We start from the raw sequence: 22329 nt of genomic DNA on the forward strand, positions 1-22329 counted from the left end.
TGTGGTCTCTTATGGCATCTCGTCCGGCATGCCAGAATTAAGGAGGACTTTCCATGGCTTCCCCTCCACAAACTCCTCGATTACATAGGTTTTACCGCTTACCTTTTCCGTTACAAGGTATACTTTTGTGTACCGCATGTACTCAACAACAATACCATGTTCTGTTCAGGTTGCCTGATCAAACGTTAACATTTTATCTTCTTTACCTTTTTTTCAGCAGTTTATACTCGTCAACTTTCCTATTTTTCGCTAAATTATGGTGTTGGCGTACTTATACATCTTCGATTAACTCATCCAATCTGTCTAAAAAGACAGCTAATCGTCGAATAACTTAACAATATGTAAAATATTATGTTGGATAACGATAATATAACATATGATATCAATAATGTTAATCAATACAATTTTATCTGAATAAATTTGCTTATGAATAATTAATATCAAACCTTACCTGACGTTCACCAACGGCTACACTCGAGAAACATTTCAGACAGCTATCGAATGATTCCTTCTTAATGGCAACCAACTTTAAGAAACCCCGTGCGTTTTTCTCCACAGACAGCTTCACCTGTAATTTTAATTTTGTTATTAAATATCCCATCAATTCATCTCCGCGAATGAATGAATTGAATAAATAATTTTTAAAAAATGTTATAATAACCTGATCGCCGACTTCAAAATCACTCAACATCTCCCTCTTTAACTTATGCAAATGAAACTGAGTTACTTCCTCTTTCACACATTGGTATTTATACACCTATCAATCACATGCTATCCTCAATGTCCACACTAGCCCAACATCTGGTAAAGTTATCGAACGCTTTCTTCTCCATTTTGAGCAGTTTGTAATACCCCCGGGCATTCTTTTGTAACTCCACTCTTACCTATAACTTGAATTTTATTATAAAATATCGCATTAATCCATCATTATAAATGAATAAATGGCAAGTTTCCATAAACGATATTTTATGATCGTCGCCGATAATCGCTTATTGAGCGCTTTTTCGGCGCTTTTTTTTTAAAAAACCGTTTACAATCGCTTTTTTTACGATTATAAACGGTTCAAAAAAAATCGCTTATAATCGATTATAATTGGTGTCATAATTCAAAAAAGCGCTTTTTTGAATTTAAAAGCGCTTATAAGCGCTTTTAAGCGCTTACTAGCGTCGCTGAGCGATTTGAAAGCGGTTTTCCAGTAGGATTGGCGCCAAAAACGGGTGCATAAGCGGTTGGCCGGATAAGCGATTCGTAGGCGCTTTTTTGAACCATTTATAAGCGATTATAAGCGCTTATAAGTGGGGTGCAATTTAGCTGTTTGTAAAGCGCAAACAAAGCGCTTATAAGCGCTTTTAAAATTGAGTCAGGAAAACGCTATATTACATCTTATAACCGCTTATAATCGATTATAATCGCTTTTTTAGAAATCGCTTATAACGGCTAATTCATCGCTAATTTACCGCTTTTACCGCTTTTCCTATCATCCATGGCCAGGTGAGCAGGAATTAAAAAGCGCTTATAAGCGCTTTTTCGATGCTGCCCCTAACCTGGTCGGAACGGGGTAGTGCCCGGAATTTAAAAGCGCTTATAAGCGCTTTTTCGATGCTGCCCCTAACCTGGTCGGAACGGGGGAGTGCCCGGAATTAAAAAGCGCTTATAAGCGATTTCTCAATTCCCCTTTGGCTTTACCTGGTCGGAACTGGAAATCAGAGTGCCCGCTTATAAGTGCTTTTCTGTGCAACCTGGGCCTGGGGTGCACCGGCAGAGTCAGGATTTAAAAGCGCTTATAGGCGCTTATGATCGCTTTTCTACCGCTTTTCCTATCACCCATGGCCTGGTTGGCAGGAATTAGAAAGCGCTTATAAGCACTTTTTCAATGCTGCACCTAACCCGGTCGGAACGGGGGAGTGCCCGGAATTAAAAAGCGCTTATAAGCGATTTCTTAATTACCCTTAACCTGGTCGGAACTGGAAATCAGAGTGCCCGATTATAAGTGCTTTTCTGTGCAACCTGGGGTGCACCGGCAGAGTCAGGATTTAAAAGCGCTTATGATCGCTTTTCTACCGCTTTTCCCATCACCCATGGCCTGGTTGGCAGGAATTATAAAGCGCTTATAAGCGCTTTTTCAATGCTGCCCCTAACCTGGTCGGAACGGGGGAGTGCCCGGAATTAAAAAGCGCTTATAAGCGCTTTTTAAATGCTGCCCCTAACCTTGTCGGAACTGGAAATCAGAGTGCCCGCTTATAAGTGCTTTTCTGAGCAACCTGGGGTGCACCGGCAGAGTCAGGATTTAAAAGCGCTTATGATCGCTTTTCTACCGCTTTTCCTATCACCCATGGCCTGGTTGGCAAGAATTAGAAAGCGCTTATAAGCGCTTTTTCAATGCTGCCCCTAACCTGGTCGTAACGGGGGAGTGCCCGGAATTAAAAAGCGCTTATAAGCGATTTCTCAATTCCCCTTAACCTGGTCGGAACTGGAAATCAGAGTGCCCGCTTATAAGTGCTTTTCTGTGCAATCTGGGGTCACCGGCAGAGTCAGGATTTAAAAGCGCTTATGATCGCTTTTCTACCGCTTTTCCTATCACCCATGGCCTGGTTGGCAGGAATTAGAAAGCGCTTATAAGCACTTTTTCAATGCTGCCCCTAGGCCCTAACCTGGTCGGAACGGGGGAGTGCCCGGAATTAAAGAGCGCTTATAAGCGCTTTCTCAATGCCCCTTAACCTGGTAAAAGTCGCGTAATTTGACCAAATTCGTTGATTTTTTGTCGTATTATTTTGGACACTTTCCTTGTAAGTCTATGAGTAAGCTCACCAATTTTTGTTGCAATCGGAGGTCGGGAAGGATACTCAATATATTTTTGTTTGAAGAAAATTGTGCTGGCCGAAATTAGCGCTAAAAACCATACTACTATACAGTCGGCACGCGCGGCTCACTGTCGATGGCGGACTACCTATCTGGATAGAGCAACGGCAGCACGTGACTAAAAGTAAAACGGTTTTTGCCCATGTAACTCTCCAGGGAAGTATTTTTACCCTACTTCATGGCGGGTGATTCGGGATCAGCGTCCAAAAAATACACCGATTCAGATCAATATCATACCCAAAGGCCTTTTCACAAGAATTTTCTTAAAATTTGGGCGAGCGACTTCGTAGGAGCGACTCAAACGCGCAAGCTGGCGCGGTTTATTTGTTGCAGTTTTACTACAGTGGGGTGACATATGTTTTCGTCACTTCTGAATGCGCGCATTTTAGCGCGCGAGTTTCAAGTTTGCGTGCACGTCACGTGATATTGTTAGCAGTGAGTGTAATCACGAGTCTGGAGAATTTGATAGTACAAGGCCCAGACCCTTTGGCGTATCTGTAGTAAATTTTGTGGCGATGTAATATCTATGACACCACTAAAAATTGGGGAATAGGGAAGTGTTCACAATATCCAACTTAGCATGGTAAACTTATGCTATCTCTGGCTGAAGATTTACAACTCTAACAGTATTTATTTTAATCAACTGAGAAACATTTGGTCTTGTTACCGGCTCTTACTAATTCGCTCGCCCAAAAATTTCACGTGACTTTGGTTTTTATGGTTTTGCAGCCGTACAAAACGGTTTTACATAAACCCTAGGCCTAATCCCAACCCTAACCCTAACCATAACCCCGAAGCTATCCATAACCCTAACCACAACCCTAACCCTAACCCGAGCCCTAAACAATCGAATTCATGTTTTATTACCATGTCACGTGACCAAAACGGTTTTTTGCCCATAACTCTGCAGGGAAGTATTTTTACCCTACGTCATGAGGGGTGATTCGGAATCAGCGTCAAAAAATACACCGATTCAGATTACTTTCATACCCATAGGGCCTTTTCACAAGAATTTTCTTAAAATTTGGGCGAGCGATTTAGTAGAAGCGCTTGTTACCTCATCAATTTTATCGAAATCGAACGATGCAGTACAAAGATATTCCGTTTTAAACTTCATGGTAATATTGAAGTAGAAAAAAGTTCGTCGCTTGCTATTAGTATTAAAACTTGACCATTGTTAATAATATATAATGGTCTGACCCGGCGCGCGCTACTTCGAAGAAATTTAGACGAGTAACATCCGTCAATATTAAAACATGTGCTCCTTCATAAATAGTATCATTATCGTGATCAAACCTCTTATTTATGGGCCTGCCAGTCTCTTCTGAAGCACGAATGAACTTAATTTCTACTGTCCGAGAAAAGTTCGGAATTTTCTCTAAACACCCATTTTTGAATTTTGTAAATCGGTGGTCCGGAAGCGGAGTTATGGTTTAATGAAAATTGTTAGTTTAACGCTGTTTGTATTGTCATTATCAGAAGTGACGAAAACATATGTCACCCCACTGTATCTAATAACCAGATTTTACAAGCTATCTCAGCACGCGCGCGGCTTTTCTAGCGTATACATTACTTTTTTCCTATTGGTACTCAGCCATCAGCGTGCTTGACGGATGTTACTCCTCTAAATTTCTTCGAAGTAGCGCGCGCCGCTTTCTTCTCGAAATATCATTTGCCCAATGGCAAGAGCTACGAAGTAGCGCGCGCCGGGCCAGACCATTAACAATGGTCAATCAGCGTGCACGTGTTTTTTATGTCCACGATTTGCGATTGATTATGAACAAGTACTTAAATCATAAATGCTGGTCACGCACACACTAACTTTCAATGAGCACCGCACTTTTTTCAGACGTCGTGATTCACTCAGCCCGACTAGAGATTCCTTGGAATAACATGAACAGGCCTGTCATACTCGTTGACAGACTGAGCGTGGCCCAGCGCAATAATTTAATTTCATATACTATACTTTTCTTTTGCAAGTTCTGAATGTGAAGTGTGTATGACTGATGACGCAGCGGGCATCGACCGACACCGTACCAGGACAACCGCCACCATTAACAACATATAAATAAACGCTTACAAGCGCTTTACAATTTCTGACAATTATTGTCGGAGAACTTTGCCGCGCCGTGCACTTAGCCTTTTTGCTTGGCTTCTAGATCGCCAGTCAAACAACTATGTTTAAATCCATGTTGATAAATGATAGATAAAGCGGTAAAAACCAGTAATAAAAAGTGATTGTAATCGCTTATAACCGCTTTTCAAATCCTGACTCCCGCCAGTGCATGACAGGTTTAGGGGCATCGAGAAAAGCGCTTATAAGCGCATTTAAATTCCGTGCACTCCAGGTGAACGGATGTTCAGATTTGTGCTTATAATTGTAAGTTTATAACTTACCAGGACGCACGCCGAGTTGGACTCAACGTAATATTTGAAACAAATATTTTACGAGTATCGCCCGTTAAGCTTATAAGCGCTTTCTAATTCCTGGCACTCTCCCTTGTAAGCGCTTTCTAATTTCGGGTACTCCCCCGTTCCGACCAGGTTAGGGGCACTGGCAGCATTGAAAAAGCGCTTATAAGCGCTTTCTAATTCCTGCCAACCAGCCCATGGGTGATGGGAAAAGCGGTAGATCATAAGCGCCTATAAGCGCTTTTAAATCCTGACTCTGCCGGTGCACCCAGGTTGCTCAGAAAAGCACATACGAGTGGGCACTCTCCAGTTCCGACCAGGTTGAGGGGAATTGAGAAATAGCTTATAAGCGCTTTTTAATTCCGGGCACTCCCCCGTTCCGACCAGGTTAGGGGCAGCATTGAAAAAGTGCTTATAAGCGCTTTTTAATTCCGGGCACTACCCCGTTCCGACCAGGTTAGTGGCAGCATTGAAAAAGCGCTTATAAGCGCTTTCTAATTTCTGCCAACCAGGCCATGGGCGATAGGAAAGCGGTAGAAAAGCAATCATAAGCGCCTATAAGCGCTTTTAAATCCTGACTCTGCCGGTGCACCCCAGGTTGCACAGAAAAGCACTTATAAGCGGGCACTCTGATTTCCAGTTCCGACCAGGTTAAGGGGAATTCAGAAATCGCTTATAAGCGCTTATTAATTCCAGGCACTCCCCCGTTCCGACCAGGTAAGGGGCAGCATTGAAAAAGCGCTTATAAGCGCTTTTAAATTCCGGGCACTACCCCGTTCCGACCAGGTTAGGGGCAGCATCGAAAAAGCGCTTATAAGCGCTTTTTAATTCCTGCTCACCTGGCCATGGATGATAGGAAAAGCGGTAAAAGCGGTAAATTAGCGATGAATTAGCCGTTATAAGCGATTTCTAAAAAAGCGATTATAATCGATTATAAGCGGTTATAAGATGTAATATAGCGTTTTCCTGACTCAATTTTAAAAGCGCTTATAAGCGCTTTGTTTGCGCTTTACAAACAGCTAAATTGCACCCCACTTATAAGCGCTTATAATCGCTTATAAATGGTTCAAAAAAGCGCCTACGAATCGCTTATTCGGCCAACCGCTTATGCACCCGTTTTTGGCGCCAATCCTACTGGAAAACCGCTTTCAAATCGCTCAGCGACGCTAGTAAGCGCTTAAAAGCGCTTATAAGCGCTTTTAAATTCAAAAAAGCGCTTTTTTGAATTATGACACCAATTATAATCGATTATAAGCGATTTTTTTTGAACCGTTTATAATCGTAAAAAAAGCGATTGTAAACGGTTTTTTTTAAAAAAAGCGCCGAAAAAGCGCTCAATAAGCGATTATCGGCGACGATCATAAAATATCGTTTATGGAAACTTGCCGAATAAATTAAACAATTTTAAAAAAATAATGTCATGTTAACCTGTTCAGTGTTCGCCAGCCTCAAACGCGGGCACTTTCTCTTTCTTTCATATACAGACCGATTGGAATGTGGTCTCCTATGGGCGGTTTCGTTCTAATGCACAAGCTTTACGTGGGTAGAAACAACATTGAGCGAATAAATGATAGCAATAAAGGATTCCATAGTTATAGAAACGAGAGAGACTCTACTGTATATCTTAATATTCTTCTTGAATATTATGGTCCTGTATCCCTCCTCCCCACATTTCCACAGCAGTTCATGGCCCACACTGAACTTGTATTTCTTTGAGGCTTTTGTCCGCATTGTCAGTGTCACCCGCTCCACCTCTGGTATGAGCTCTTCGAGCTCTCAGGCATTGATGTTATCAATTATCGAGCCAAATGTGTGCAAACAAATTTGAGTTCTTTATAGCTTAAAGCGTTCTCATTTTATGAAGACAATAGTGAAAAAGAGGGAGTGACACGCCACGCCCAATTTGGAGACGAATTACGTGAGCTATTAAAAGGTTGCGTGTGGGTAGTCACTTTTGACCCACCCTGTACTTTGGCAGCCTATTTATATCCCTTCTATTCCTGCAAAATGAGAATTTTACTCATGGGAAATCTTTCAAAACTGTAACTTTTAACCATTTAAGCCACACACGTACTCGCTCAACACCAATACCATATTCTGTTCAGGTTGCCTGATCAAACGTTAACATTTTATCTTCTTTACCTTTATCAAACCAATCCAATAGTACATAAAATAAGTGTTCAATCTCATGGTAAAGTCCGTTACCCTTAATCAGTTGGGTAGCTTGGTGATCAATGGGAACCATGGTGTGTATTATAACGGGGCTGGCTGACTCTCTCTCTGGACGATGGACAGGTAGCTTCTAGGATCACGTGATTGACCTCGTTCTCTCCTACATTCTTTCTAACGTAAATTCAAGTTCCGATGTTATGGAAGTCTTCCGGTTTGAGACTCACTCGGGGAAGTAGTCCAAGCCCAAAATCTCATTGTACAAACACACTTTTTAGGACAGGAATTTCTATTGTAATTATGGACTTCAGAATTTTATGTGAATTTATATCTGGAAGATAACCAATTAAAACAAGTAAATTAGGATTGTAAAATAATTGTATTAAATAGGACTACAATACTGATTTAACTCTCATAACTTAGTCTGAATGTCCGTTTAGCCCAATAAGTAAAGTAGTAGCAAATGTGGCGAGGGGGAAGCGATTAAGAAGGATGATATTTCACGAGGTCGCTGTTCCAGTTCTCTCTCTCTCTCTCTCTCTCAAGGAATAAGAATAAGTGGCGATCTGGTCTTTACGTATAACGGGATTTCAATTAGAACTGAACCATCTCACATGGTCATCTCGAGAATCTAACATAATGACGAACGGTTCTCAAGGAAGGAGGGTGGAATCAATGAAGCAATACGACAGGTGGAGCTTAGGTGAGGACAAGCAGATCAAGTATCACCCCACTTGCTCTGCTTGTATTATAAATGACGACCCCGTCATAATATAATATATAATCTTAAGAACTCTTAGTTACACACAAGACTGCAATAATTTAACTGCTTATTCGGGCATTTTAAAGGAATAAAAATACAAGTATAAGTTAGAAATCATTGTCCCGGTACCTCAATTCTTATTTATATTAACTGTTCTACTCATATTAGCGCCTTAAAATCAAAGTTTGAACAAAGGAATATGTAACGTTTTATGAGAACGAGAGAAAAAATAAATAATAAGGAATAAATCCTGTTATCGATTAACTTAACCTTAGATATCGATTCGTTTCATTTCGTAAGTTAACTTCTACACGTATACTTCTAATCGTCTTTCGTTTTAAATTCGTTCTTGTTACACACAAAAAAAATTGTTACATTACATATGTAACAAATCATACGTTGTATGACCCGCCGCGCACGAAGTGCGCGGCTCCCCCTGTATCGTCGAAGACGATACTTCAGGTATAGTGAAGCGACCGTGGGGGTCACCACGTGATACAAATAATCATGTGATTCGACTCACTGATCAATCAGGGTGCATTAGGCGCCCTTTCAGATTAAAAAGTTAAAACGTAAAATACATTTTTAGGTTTACGAATGCGACTTTAAGTGCTTATTCTTTAAATTTAAAGGACGGTTTCCTAGAAAATAATTTAGAAGATCACTTAAATTTTAGTAGTCCATTAGGAGAGCGTGATAACATTTTAGTAAAATGACTCGTCATTCATTATTAGGAGTCTCTGGATGAGGCTTATTAGTAATTGTTCTGTGGGCAGTATGAAGAACTGGGGCCAGTCTTGAATCGTGTTTAGGAATTTAATTGTTGTCAATACTGGACAGATGAATGTTTTTAAATTGTAGCGTTGTTTCTCAACTATCTTAGAACTTCTGCGGGGTCCAAATTTGTTTTCGATATTGTTAAACAGCGGTGTCAGGAGTGACCTTACCTCCCCATGGAGGGTTAGGTATTGTTTTTCTCTGGCGAGGTTCAGCAAAGTGCTGACCTTCTCAGCCACGTGGAGGTGACCTCCGTGGCTGAGAAGGACAGGGCCTTTGATTAGGGATTCGGTGAAAGCTACGTCAGCTCTTTCGAAAGGTCACCTTAGGGGTCTGGGTGTTGTTGTTCGTCCCGGTACCTCAATTCTTATTTATATTAACTGTTCTACTCATATTAGCGCCTTAAAGTCAAAGTTTGAACAAAGGAATATATAACTTTTTATGCGAACGAGAGAAAAAATAAAGAATAAGGAATAAATCCTGTCCGTTTAAAATATTTCCATCACGGTACATTACATAATTCTCAAAGTTTGTTAAATTGTTTAATAATTGTAAATTGTTTAATAATTTTTAAAGATACATTAACCAAGTACATTCATCGGATCATAGCCTTACAAACAGTTAAAAGGCAAGTTAAATTAAAATAATAAATTGTCTTCATGGTCTTCATGTCGATATTTGGTCTGGTTTGAGTTTTGTCTGTACGAGCCTGTTCGTGAGTAACTCTGTTGATAATAATTAGGGTGCCTGTTTCTACTGTTATTGAAGGAGTTTTGTGTATATCCTTGTCCTCCGTTGTAGTAGGTATTGTAGTGTGTATTTTGTCCGTTATAGGCCATGGTATCGAAATTGTTGAACTGTTGTCCACTATATAGCCTGTATTTGGTAATTCAATGCTTACACGAGAACCCTGGTAATTGTACGGAGCATTTTGGCCATCATTATTAACAGGAGTATAGACTTGTGGGTTTACAGGCTGGAGGTCTCGTGGCAAAACTTGGACAATCGTATTTGTAGATAATAAATCAATAATAGTATTTAACTTATTGGTCTAGTTAATGTCCGGTGTGATCGCTGTCTCCACAGCAGCGTTAACAGGCTGGTTGTTTCTAGGCTGAGATGCGTTTTTGCAGTCAATCAAAAGTTCTGCTCGCTCTAATAGCTGCTCATTGGGTAAGTAAGGGTTTTCCCTGAGTCTAGCGCTAATTGTTGAATCCGTGATATTGTTGATGAAAGCGTCGCGGAGTGCGTTATCTCTAACTAGTTGAAGATCTTGTCCGGGATAGGCTTTCTTGACAACATTATAAAGTTTAATGTAAAATGCACGTACACCCTCATTCCTTTGTCTTAAGGTCTTTCTTAATGAGGATTTGGACTCCTCTCTGTTTCCACCCCCAGTTTCTAGTTCTCTTCTCAGTACTATAAGTAACTCATCAAACGTGATGTCAGGCCTTATGTGTCGTTCTACAGCCATGAGGCACTCATCACATAGACATTTGATTAAGATATGAGGTATTTCATGCTCTTTTGCTCCAACACTGTCGAAGCTCCAAGTGAGACATATATTGTACCATGTTCCTTCCATTATTCGAGTGGTTACTCCTGTCCCACATTCTGTTTAAGTTAACGGATCCAACGTTTGCTTTTTAAATTTACCCTCTTTCTTTAGCAACTCCTAAAGTTTTATTTTAATTTACTAAACATATAGATTTACACAATTAATAAAACTTATCTTTGTATTTTGTTTTGTAATCATTTTTTTATTATTTTTATATTTACCTATACTTACTCCTTCCGAATAGGTGGTAGCGGAGCCGTTGGCACACAGCCAGGCACAGTCGGATTATGAGATAACATGATATTGATCACTGAGGGGGACCTTGTAATCGGGGGTGGTGACTGGTGGCCCCGATTGGGGTGACTCATTGATTTGTGATAAGCTCGTTTTTTAAACGGGCCGGACTGCTTAGGTGTTCATATTTGTTGTTGTTTTGCCGATTGGATTTCAGAAACATCTTGCGCATGCTTTTGTACAACAAGTACTAGTAGCAGATAGTCAATGTCCCTATGGCGAAAGCGGCATAAATTATAATTCGAAGCCCTGCTGGGAGGGTAAAGGCTTGTGTGGCCCATTTTTTTTCGGAGTTAACCGTTGGATTTACCCCATTTTCTAAGTTTTGAATTCGCTTCTGCTGCTCTTCTAATAATTGCGTAATTCGTATTGTGCCTTCTTAGGGTATTGAAAGGAGTGAGTAGAGGTCACTTTCATCAGCGGATACCGTCAGTTGAACTTTGTGGTATGCATTTACAGGGGAGTATACCACGGCCTTCGAAAACGTTACAGCAGATGTGTTTTTATGCCAGGGTATAAACATAGCGCCGGATTCTGGGGTTGCGACAGTTTTCATTAGTGCCGACACATAAAGGTCTAGCTGGTGTTTTGGCTGGTCATATACTATTTCGATTGTTGTTGGTAGTGTGCGAACTAGGAGGCTAGAAGGCGAGGAGATGTATACGTCACTATTTCAGAGGGTTTCCAATACATTGCGTTAGTTGACAATAAGAGAACACTGCTCTTTTGGAAGTGGTAGTGAAATTGTTGCCTAGATTTCTTTCTTTAGCAACTCCTAAAGTTTTCCATTTATTGGCTGCCGGTGAAGCTGGTTTCCAAACTATAGTAGCTTCTTCCTTTTACTAGAAATTACCGTCAATTATCTAGTAACTTACAGTTTGACTGTAGTTTTTCAATTCGTCAGTCTCATTATTTATTTATAATAGATGGTTACCATCATTATGTAACAATGACATTGTATTATTACCATCGTAATACATGCGTTTTGTCTTTCTTGAGGCTTAGCCCCATGTTATGCAGATATGGTACCACTCGCCTTTAATTCCTTCTTCTGGCACAGATGTCCAAGTTTGTTCCCAAAACGAAGACTGTAAGAGTATTTATGCCAGGGTATAAACATAGCGCCGGATTCTGGGGTTGCGACAGTTTTCATTAGTGCCGACACATAAAGGTCTAGCTGGTGTTTTGGCTGGTCATATACTATTTCGATTGTTGTTGGTAGTGTGCGAACTAGGAGGCTAGAAGGCGAGGAGATGTATACGTCACTATTTCGGAGGTTTCCAATACATTGCGTTAGTTGACAATAAGAGAACACTGCTCTTTTGGAAGTGGTAGTGAAATTGTTGCCGGGATTTCTTTCTTTAGCAACTCCTAAAGTTTTCCATTTATTGGCTGCCGGTGAAGCTGGTTTCCAAACTATAGTAGCTTCTTCCTTTTACTAGAAATTACCGTCAAGTTAGCTTATCTGTTTGATAAGATGGTTAAGATATCTTAAATATAATGTAATCGTATACTTATTACAATTATACTTATTACAATTATTAAATTAAAATTATAACAATAATGAACCAATAATAAACCAATTAAAATAACAACAACATAATATATAGATAGTTTGACTGTGGTTTTTCAATTCGTCAGTCTCATTATTTATTTATATTAGATGATTACCATCATTATATAACATTGTATTATTACCATCGTAATACACGCGTTTTGTCTTTCTTGAGGCTTAGCCCCATGTTATGCAGATATGGTACCACTCGCCTTTAATTCCTTCTTCTGGCACAGATGTCCAAGTTTGTTCCCAAAACGAAGACTGTAAGAGTATGATCTCCCTTATTGTACCAATTATCTTGTTTTAGGAGAATACCGACATTTTTCCTGATTGACTTGTCGTCACTCAGCTCCAATCTTATTCTAGCAGTTATCCTGCTTATCTGGAGCACACGCGTTTTCACATATAATTTCAACGCGCTTTTTATCCTTATTTGAGGGAAGGGTTCTGGGTTATCCCTCTTCTCTCGTTTATTGCCATTAAAGTCAAATTCTATCAATGAATTAACACATTTGCGACAAATCTTTCGATCACAAGGTTTTAGGCAGGTCTTATGCCAAGTTAGACTTTTACTTTTATTGTTTGCAATCATCTTTTTTGCGTTTATACATTTATAATAGGGTTAAAAATCATTCGGAAATCATCTTTCCTGTACGAGTCCCCCATTAGTTTAAAAAGTTAGTGAGAATATAAAAGCTTAAATTAAATTTACTCCAAAAGCAATAAATATTTATTTCTTATTAGTGATTAATAGACAAATTGTAACACATAATTTGGTTGAAATTCACGCTTCATTCTTTACAATATAGCGATGCTATAAGTTCTTAAAGCAAACACTGTATGCTAACATTGAGGCATCGTTAACTAAGTTATCTACAACTTAACTATGAATTTTCATACTACATGAGGTATTAGGCCAATGATTATTGATGAATGAAGCTGTGCGGTGTTAAGTGTATGGCTTCATTCATCAATAATCATTGGCCTAATGCCGAAACCACAAATGCCAGCCTACTGATTAACGCGGAATTTTCACATTATTTATCCGAATATTTTACGGCCATTATTTGCAACTAGACTTAAAAAACTGTCACTTCGCCCCGTGGCATCGGGAGTACCTCCAACTGAAACACGCCCAGCAGCCTGTTATTGGATGCCCAGTAATCATCGCCTGCCTTTACTTCTATGAGGACTTGGCTTTGAAAATCTGCCGACGTCTTGTAAGGTAGGGTTCGTGTCGCCGGTAGGGGTGTGTTCTTCCAAAGGATTGGGGAGAACACATCACCAAGCGTGCCCACTCCGATCGTCTCTCCCACTATTTCGGTTACCATTACTATTCCAGTCGCCTCAGGAGGCGCTGTTAGTGCCCTTAGATGATGCGCCGCCCCAAGAGCGATTGTAGCACCATAAAAAGTTATCACTCCCACCAAGTCTTCAACTTTTGAATAAATATTTTACTTACGATTACGCTATAAAAACCACTTGACCGAGGCTTGTAATTGACAATCTAAATTTTAAGTTTAAGATTTTCCTTCATTCTTCGGATTTCTCCGTTTCTTCCGTTTTCTACTTTTATCATAGCTCTAACGGGGGTTAATCAATGCATTTGCACCAGTTTGCTCAGTCAAAAGAAATATTGTAAAGATAATTTACGTCATATATTATGTTATTAAAAAATAAATTTTCGAAACTTAGGTTCCGAGGTTCTCTTTACTACAAAATGCTTCTTCAAAGAGGAGTCATATAACTCTGGATGAGTGCGCTTGACATTTTTTTCATAAAAAATAATGAAACAGCAGGGTTAATTTCCTCACCATGAATCCATGTATTTATACCCGTTCCTGTTAATTAGTTTAAATATTTAATTGTGATAAGAAAGTATCCTTTTTGATGAGTTTTTGATTAAATTTTCAGCTTGCATTCACTTATCAGTTCGAATATAATGCTGCAGAACTTTTACTAGCAAGTTGTTTTAATATATTTATATCAGTTGTTGATAATTAGTTTAATATTCAATTGGGATAGTAAATCCTGTACCGGTTCCTTTTTGATGAGTTTAGAAATACCCTAATCATAAAAAATACTTACAGTCCCGCCTACGAGTTGTTTAGCGATTCTTTGCAGCCTTCCATCCCAAATATTAAATGTATGCACTTTGGGCTCAAATGGAACATTCGATGTTATCTCAATTCTAATGTATCGAGCTATTAGACTTGCCGTAACCGCCCCTCATGCGGGCCTGGTGTAGTAGTCCTTATAATATAGTACCCTTGGTTATAAATTCTATACCTTTGGTGACCGGGACAGTGCGTGTGACTTTGAGTGAACAGATATGCTGTCAGATACAATTAAACGAGTGTAGGGATGTATTCAAACCAGAAATAAATAAATAAAATAGTACTGGCATTTAATGCCTTTAGTGTCCGCCCCTAAATATGTTCGCCACTTTATTGTTCGCCACTCTTACCATTAACAGTTTATTTTTTTTGTCCTACCAGTCGGTTTCGCCTACTATAATTGACATATTTAATAGTGTAAGGGCCGCTATCTTCTCTATGTCGATCAGAGCCTTGCTCTGTCGCCTGTTTAGAGTTAATCCTGGCGCTTCTGGTCTCCAACTGAGGTCTCTAGTCGCCACTTCGATTATTTCCTCCAATTCCTGCACGGGTGGCGCCATTAGGATTTTTTTAAAAATCTTAAGGGCGCCCAATAACGCCGACGCCGGCCCCGTTATGGTCAAACGCCTCACGGCGTTGTCTGTAAAACTGCTGACGATACTTGCTGTTATCGCCACACCCCGTGACTCAACTATTCTCACTATGCTCCTCGGGAGATGATGCGCCAGTAGGAGCTTTTCCTTGCCCGTTCCCTAGAAGCATCCCGATGAACTCGCTTGATAAAAATAATGTTAGCTCCCGTTTTGCCATAGACAAGTCTGTCAGGGCGGAATCCTCGGACTGGAATGGAGGAGAGTTCATTATACCTATCTGTAATGTGTGCTTTTTAGTTACATTAATTATTAGTGTGATTACACAGACCAAGCGACCTTGCACACACACCATATGATCTCACAGATATTATAAAATTAACTGTGATCTAGCGGCTAGTTCTGTGATCACAAGGAGGATAAATTCTAACAGTAGATTATATAAAAAAATACTTACAGTCCCTCCCTTCATGCTATGTAATATATTGGTTTATAAGCAAGTATAACTTAGAATAGAGGGGAATTCTCAAAGATGATTTCTGAGTAGATAATCTGTTCCCCAAACTTTCCTGAGAAGGTTGCTGCTTTAGAGAATCTCATCTTTTTCAGGGAAATAGATAAACAATGAAGGTGTGATCACCACTGTATGAGACCTCATTACCTAATTTTACGTTCGTATCTTATGGTGAGATGCCTCCCATTACTTGACTAGTTGTCTAATGTGACGCCCAGATAACTGAATCTTGCTGTACAGTGTACCATATGATATTTGAAACCATTAAAGTCCTTATAAGCTTATAAACCCTGCAAAATCCGTTATATCACTCACTGTAATATAGTCCATTTCTTGTTAGTCTCTTAGTTTCAAATCTCTTGTAATAGTGAATCCGTGTGTCCGCGTCCTATACTATATTATGTAGTTATTGTGTGACTCCTTTTTCTTCAATTTTTATTATTCAGTTGTTTTAAATATAAGTAAACCTCATTTTAACGTAACGAATTTATGAAGAATTACGTAAGTTATAATTATTTAAAAACTCTTTCATCTTCCTAAATATTCTAAATGTTCCAAATAATTTCCAAATATTATAACGGGGAATTAAGTGAAAAGTAAAAATGGTTATTGGTACTGGTGTTCGCAATTCTCCACACTCCAAATTGTCCATATTTTTTCTGCAACGTTGGATGTTTTATAAAAGTACAATGATATCAAGATTATAAAATTGTTCAAGAAATGAATTGTAGTGATTTACTTTTTTATTTTTAATTAATTTTTCTATTTCATTTAGACAAATTAAAATACAAAATAAAATAAAATAAAATGACATTTAAAAATAAAAAAAGTTATGGACGGTTTAACTTTAGATAAGCGATTGAACAGCGTCCGACATATTATCTGCGCTCCAACAATCTCCCTGTAGAGGAGACTATGCTCCTCGGGACTGAGTAGGAGTAACCACTCACAATAGCATACGTGCAGCATTTCTTCCCCCACCCTCACAAGGAAACGGTCTCCCCCACATTTAATTACAATTCCGGAACCGACCATGTTGCTAATTGGTTGATAAATGTTAAGATACAAAATTGTATCTATGGCCCATTGTTTGTGGAGATATACACATTTCACTACGGTTTATAGTGAACAACAATAATAATTGGGCCGCACTTGGTATGCGTTGGGTGGCTTCCAGCCCTTCTCGTGGGGGGCCTGTGGAGCTGTTTCACACGTCGCCGACAACATGCAACATGTGTTTGGTAACCAAGCCATCCTTAAGATAGGTACTCCAGGGGGACACGTTGTCTCCAGGTCGCTGTAGCGTAATTAGGTACAATTAGGTAAATATGATATAAACTGCAATCGTAACATTCATGTCGATACTGACTGAAATAATATAATCTGTTGTTAAAATAATTATACTTACTGTTGCTTAATTAAGATATATGATATAACCAGTATGACGGTGGTAACGTGTGATGTTTGATTCAATGAAAACGAAAAGTTTGCTCCGGCATCTTGGACAGTTATATATCTCTTGTGCTTTTACTGTGACGAGTTTATTAAATCTATCTTCTTTTCTGTAGGTTATTAAAACCTGGGAAAATATCAATTTGTTAATTAAGTGTTATATTCAATATCAGAAAAAAAGAGCATAAAAATATAACACCAAACATAACAAAAAAGCATTCAACTCAATAATCGAAATAGTTATGTAACAGATTGCCAATGAGGGGAACAATTCTAGCAGTAGATTATATTAGAAAATACCATAATCATAAAAAAATACTTACAGTCCCTCCATCGAGTTGATGCGACTGCTTGTTAATGTGACTCTCCCGAGGTTGTTCAGAGGATGTCTTTCTCTGCTAGTGCTAATGGTGTTAAGCAGGTTTTAATATTGTATGTATAATTATATTAGTTCACATAAAAATGAAGAAAAATACAAATTTAGCGGTTTAGCCGCGGAGAAAAAAGAAAAAAAAAGGGAAAAAAAAGAAAAAATAGAGAAAAAAAAGAAAAAAATGAGCGCAAATAATTAACGATACGACATGAAGAAGAAAAGGATTTTATAATGATATTATTCGGCGGGGTTTCGCATTCTTTGTAGTTCATATTATTTGTATTGAGGTAGCTTCGCAGTAGCAACAATGAGAAAAGGTAACCTTGTTTAGTCGCTCAAATTTGCCAATCTGTTGAGGGCTGAAGGCCATTATTTAATTTCTTCTCATTGATCTCATCTTCAAACTGTTTTTCCATCATCCTACTGAGTTGTAGCCTATTATTCCATTGCGAAAATGTTGGCATATAATACTGTCATGATATAATTTTAACTGAACTTGTAAATGTAAAAAGTAATTTTAAACAAGTAATTGTCTTGTAAGTGGACTCAGGACTATTCCTTGTGATTTTTGAACACAATTGTCCGATATTCCTCTCCCTCCCCGCTCCATAGCAAATCATGGCCAATACTGTATTTAAATTTGGTGGCGCTCTTAGCCACCAGGGTGAGGGCTAGAGTTACCCTCTTCAGGCACCAACACGTCAAATACACATTCCTCACACTCCTTCACCAGTTCACCTGAGAAATTTAGCCGCGGAGAAGAAAGGAAAAAAAAGGAAAAAAAGAAGAAAAAATAGAGAAAAAAAAAGAAAAAAATTAGCGCTAATAATTAACGATAGGACATGAAGATAAAAGGATTTTAGAATGATATTATTCGGCAGGGTATCGCATTCCTTATAGCTCATATTGTTTGTATTGAGGTAGCTTCGCAATAACAATAAGGACAAAAGTTAATTACTTGTTTAGTCGCTCAAATTTGCCAATCTGTTGAGGGCTGATCGGCCATTATTTAATACCCTCCTCATTGATCTCATCTTCAAACTGCTTTTCCATCATCCTATATTAATCTACCATTATCTCATTATGAAGCAAGAAATTGAGTAATAACGGCTTATTAAACGCAAATGGTTTGATAAGCCGTCTTGTACGCTGTATGCAGACAGTTTGAAATGCGGTTTTATACAGTCAGTTCCGCTCCTCGAAACCACATTAAGGGGCGTATATAACGCCCTCTAATGGTTAGAGAGAGAGAGAGAGAGAGAGAGAGAGAGAGAGAGAGAGAGAGAGAGAGAGAGAGAGAGAGAGAGAGAGAGAGAGAGAGAGAGAGAGAGAGAGAGAGAGAGAGAGAGAGAGAGAGAGAGAGAGAGAGAGAGAGAGAGAGAGAGAGAGAGAGAGAGAGAGAGAGAGAGAGAGAGAGAGAGAGAGAGAGAGAGAGAGAGAGAGAGAGAGAGAGAGAGATGAAAAACTTGTCAATAATAAAAATGAAACTTGGTTACTTCTATCTTCACACATAGGTATTTATATCCTAACCGATATAGACGACAAGCATCACCTCATGACCTGTTTTGTTATCTGTCTGCTTATAATCAGCGATTTTAGCCTGTTAATTCCAGATGTGACATATAACTATCTAGTAACGTCATAATTGTCAGATAATTTATATTTCTCTCTCTGAATCACTGAATGTTACACTACTATTACAATATACATCTTATTTTCGTATGGCACGATCTCCAAGATACACTGTATGGGGTTGTTGTTTAGGCAAGGGCTTTTCTTGACGTTTAGGGAGAAAATTGCTTCTCTCATATTCCTGACTGTTTTGTCAACAAGGTGGTAAATTGGAACTGAACTCAAATTCATGCGTATATTATAAATCGGATAATTCATCTGCATGATTTATTTTCTAAGGATCGATAATAATTTGATAAAAAATGAGAATATAAAAGGCAAGTGCTCAATAAACTTCATTCCGATAAACATTGACGCCTATTGAAAAAAGAAAAATTATAAGCCAGATAAAAAATGAAAACAAAAAGAAAGAGAAATGTGAAGAATTATAGCGTTAACATTGAGAAGAACAAAATATTGTACAATTATATTGTCTGAGATGGCATATTGGAGTATTACAGAAGTTTTGAGTTAAAGTAATAACTTATTTATAAATCTCTCATAATTAATGTGAAAGGTTTCAATTATTTTTTAATCGTCCAGCGATGGCAATCTCCCTGTAGAGGAGACTATGCTCCTCGGGATTGAGTAGGAGTAACCACTCGCAACAGCATACGTGCAGCATTTCTTCCCCACCCTTACGAGGAGACGGTCTCCCCCGCATTTTATAACAATTCCGGAACCGACCATGTTGCTAATTGGTTGATAAATGTTAAGATACAAAATTAAGAAAGTGTAAGCAAAATGAAAAATTTATATGGAGTATGACACTCCGCAACGTTTAGTGTTATCTCAGGCGGCAGCGGATAAGGTCTCAAAGGTAAAAATACATATAAATACATATAATTTAATAACTAATGATCTGTCGATAATGAAAATAACATCTGTCGATATGAAGATAAAATCAACCAAGAAATAGAAAATGGAATACCTGGGGAACTTTCTGAGTTTTTAAAATATTGGGTTTTAGGACTAGATTTAATACCTATGGTGACTAAAATTAGGCAGGACATAACATATACATGTCCAAGTTATCATCGATCATATTGTTGATTACCTTCATCTCCGGGATGGGTAATATTGATCATATCAGGCGCCTCCAATAGATACACAAATTTCCCGCTGTGCACTCTACAATCCATGCTTAATACTTTAAAGGCAAGCTGATTCATTCCATCATCATATGGGTTAAAGAATATAAGTTTTACGATTTTAACGGCATGTGTCATATTATCCCATTTGGTATATGCCGTGCTTTTATTAAATGTTCCTGTAGATTTACCTTCTTCGTCAAACACTAAAACCTCTGATGATAGTGTGACCAAAATTCCTGATTCGATTTCCACGATGTAGGATGAGTCATATTTTGATTTAATAACGGGACAATCTTTATTAATCCTAGAAGAGTTGTTTAGGCAGGAGACCGAGATACTTAGCAGGAAATCCTTTTCGGGACACAGCTTAAAGAAGTCAGCAGAACAGCTATAGAAGTTGTAGAAGATTCCATCTGCAATTATTATCTTTCCTTCCTCCTCTAGTTTCCAATCTTCGGCATGCTTCGTGCAAGGTGTTGTTTTGTTTCTATTAAAAGAATAAATTGAATCAAGTTTCTAATCTACTCAGCTTTTTGAAATGTACTCTTTGTTAGTTTCGTCCGCTGCTGATCTTCCTTTGGTGCTGTGTATGGAATGGTGATTGTCATAGAGTATGATGGCCACATCAAATATCTGTTACCTCCCTTAGTATAGTAGTATAATACATACTAGATATTATTACAAATCGTTTATGTTATAGACTCTCTATAAAGGGTGCTTATTCTCTTATTTCCACAACTATTCTCGTTTCCTTTTGTGGTCACTGAATTATTTATTCCCCTCTGTTTTGATTGTATCCGTCTGATCTCCAATCGAAATGATAGTTACAGTCATATGTCTATCAACTCTGATGTTATGCTTTAATAAAATAATTTTAATACATACAATTATCAAACAATATCCCGGTCGCGGGTCGCCTCAATGTCGACATCTGTTCGGGACCACTTCGCCAGTTCTGAAGTTTTATCAATATAGGTTGTTACTCTGGTGAGGAATGGCCTCACCAATCGTTCTTTCGTTTTATGTAAGTACCTCCGTCTACAGGATTTTCAATACTTAGAGTAGGATCTCGGAATCTGTTCATAACAAAATAGAAAAGGTTGTCTGTACAGCTGAGAGTGGGATCAGTGGGATTGATCATAATTTTTAAAAATCGAGAATTATTTAAAATTTAGAACCCCCTCGCTCGAGCAGTTGCCTTTTTTAGTTCAGACTTTCAGGAGCCTGTTAATATAAACTCCGGCAAATTAACGCCTGGTACGATTGGTTTTAAATGTAAAAAGAGAAATTTAGCCAGATACAAAATTAGGACGAAAAAGAGAAAAAAACATGTAAAGAATTAGCGTTAAAATTAAGAAGAAAAAAAGATTATACAATGATATTATCTGGCAAGGTATAGTGGAATATTGCAGATATGCTTATATTGGTAATTAAACTGGTTTAAGACAAAAAAGAGAAAAAAACATGTAAAGAATTAGCGTTAACATTAAGAAGAAAAAAAGATTATGCAATGATATTGTCTGGCAAGGTACATTGGAATGTGAACGACACTCCCTTGCTGTCTTTCAGTATTTTTTGGGTGATGGTTACCGTTTCAGATAACAGTTGTGGAATCTCATCCAACAGAGGCAGCGTTGAATGGCATCGGTCTAATTCTTAGGTTTCCTGCTCTTTTAGCGACATTAGGTTTTTGTAGCGTCCACTCTGAACATAACTTGCCTCCACCTGAGAGAATATCAAATTTGAGTAACGTATTCAACATTATAAAAAACGGGAAAACAAAGATTTTTAGAAAAATAAAGTAACGTTTAACAATAGTAGTAAACTTAATTTACAAACTGGTAAAGTAACAGATCTAAAGTGAAGAAGATATAGAGACCAATGAACATGTCATCAATCACAATTTTTGGTTCGAGCTTAACAAGACATCCATAAAGGGTAGACATGATCAATGAGTGTTTTAGTATGGGGTGTTGTAACACTGTTGTTGAGAGATGGGAAACTGAACTAATTAATTCACAAACAAGTTGTTGTATTTATACCCATATCCACAGATGAGCATGCAGGAGATCGTGCAGATCTTCGTATTCTTCATACAGCATAGCCATGAATACAAATGCTATATCCC

Source organism: Bolinopsis microptera, chromosome 12 (assembly GCF_026151205.1).
Source record: "Bolinopsis microptera isolate Bmic1 chromosome 12, MBARI_Bmic_1.0, whole genome shotgun sequence".
NCBI classification, from domain to species: Eukaryota; Metazoa; Ctenophora; class Tentaculata; order Lobata; family Bolinopsidae; genus Bolinopsis; species Bolinopsis microptera.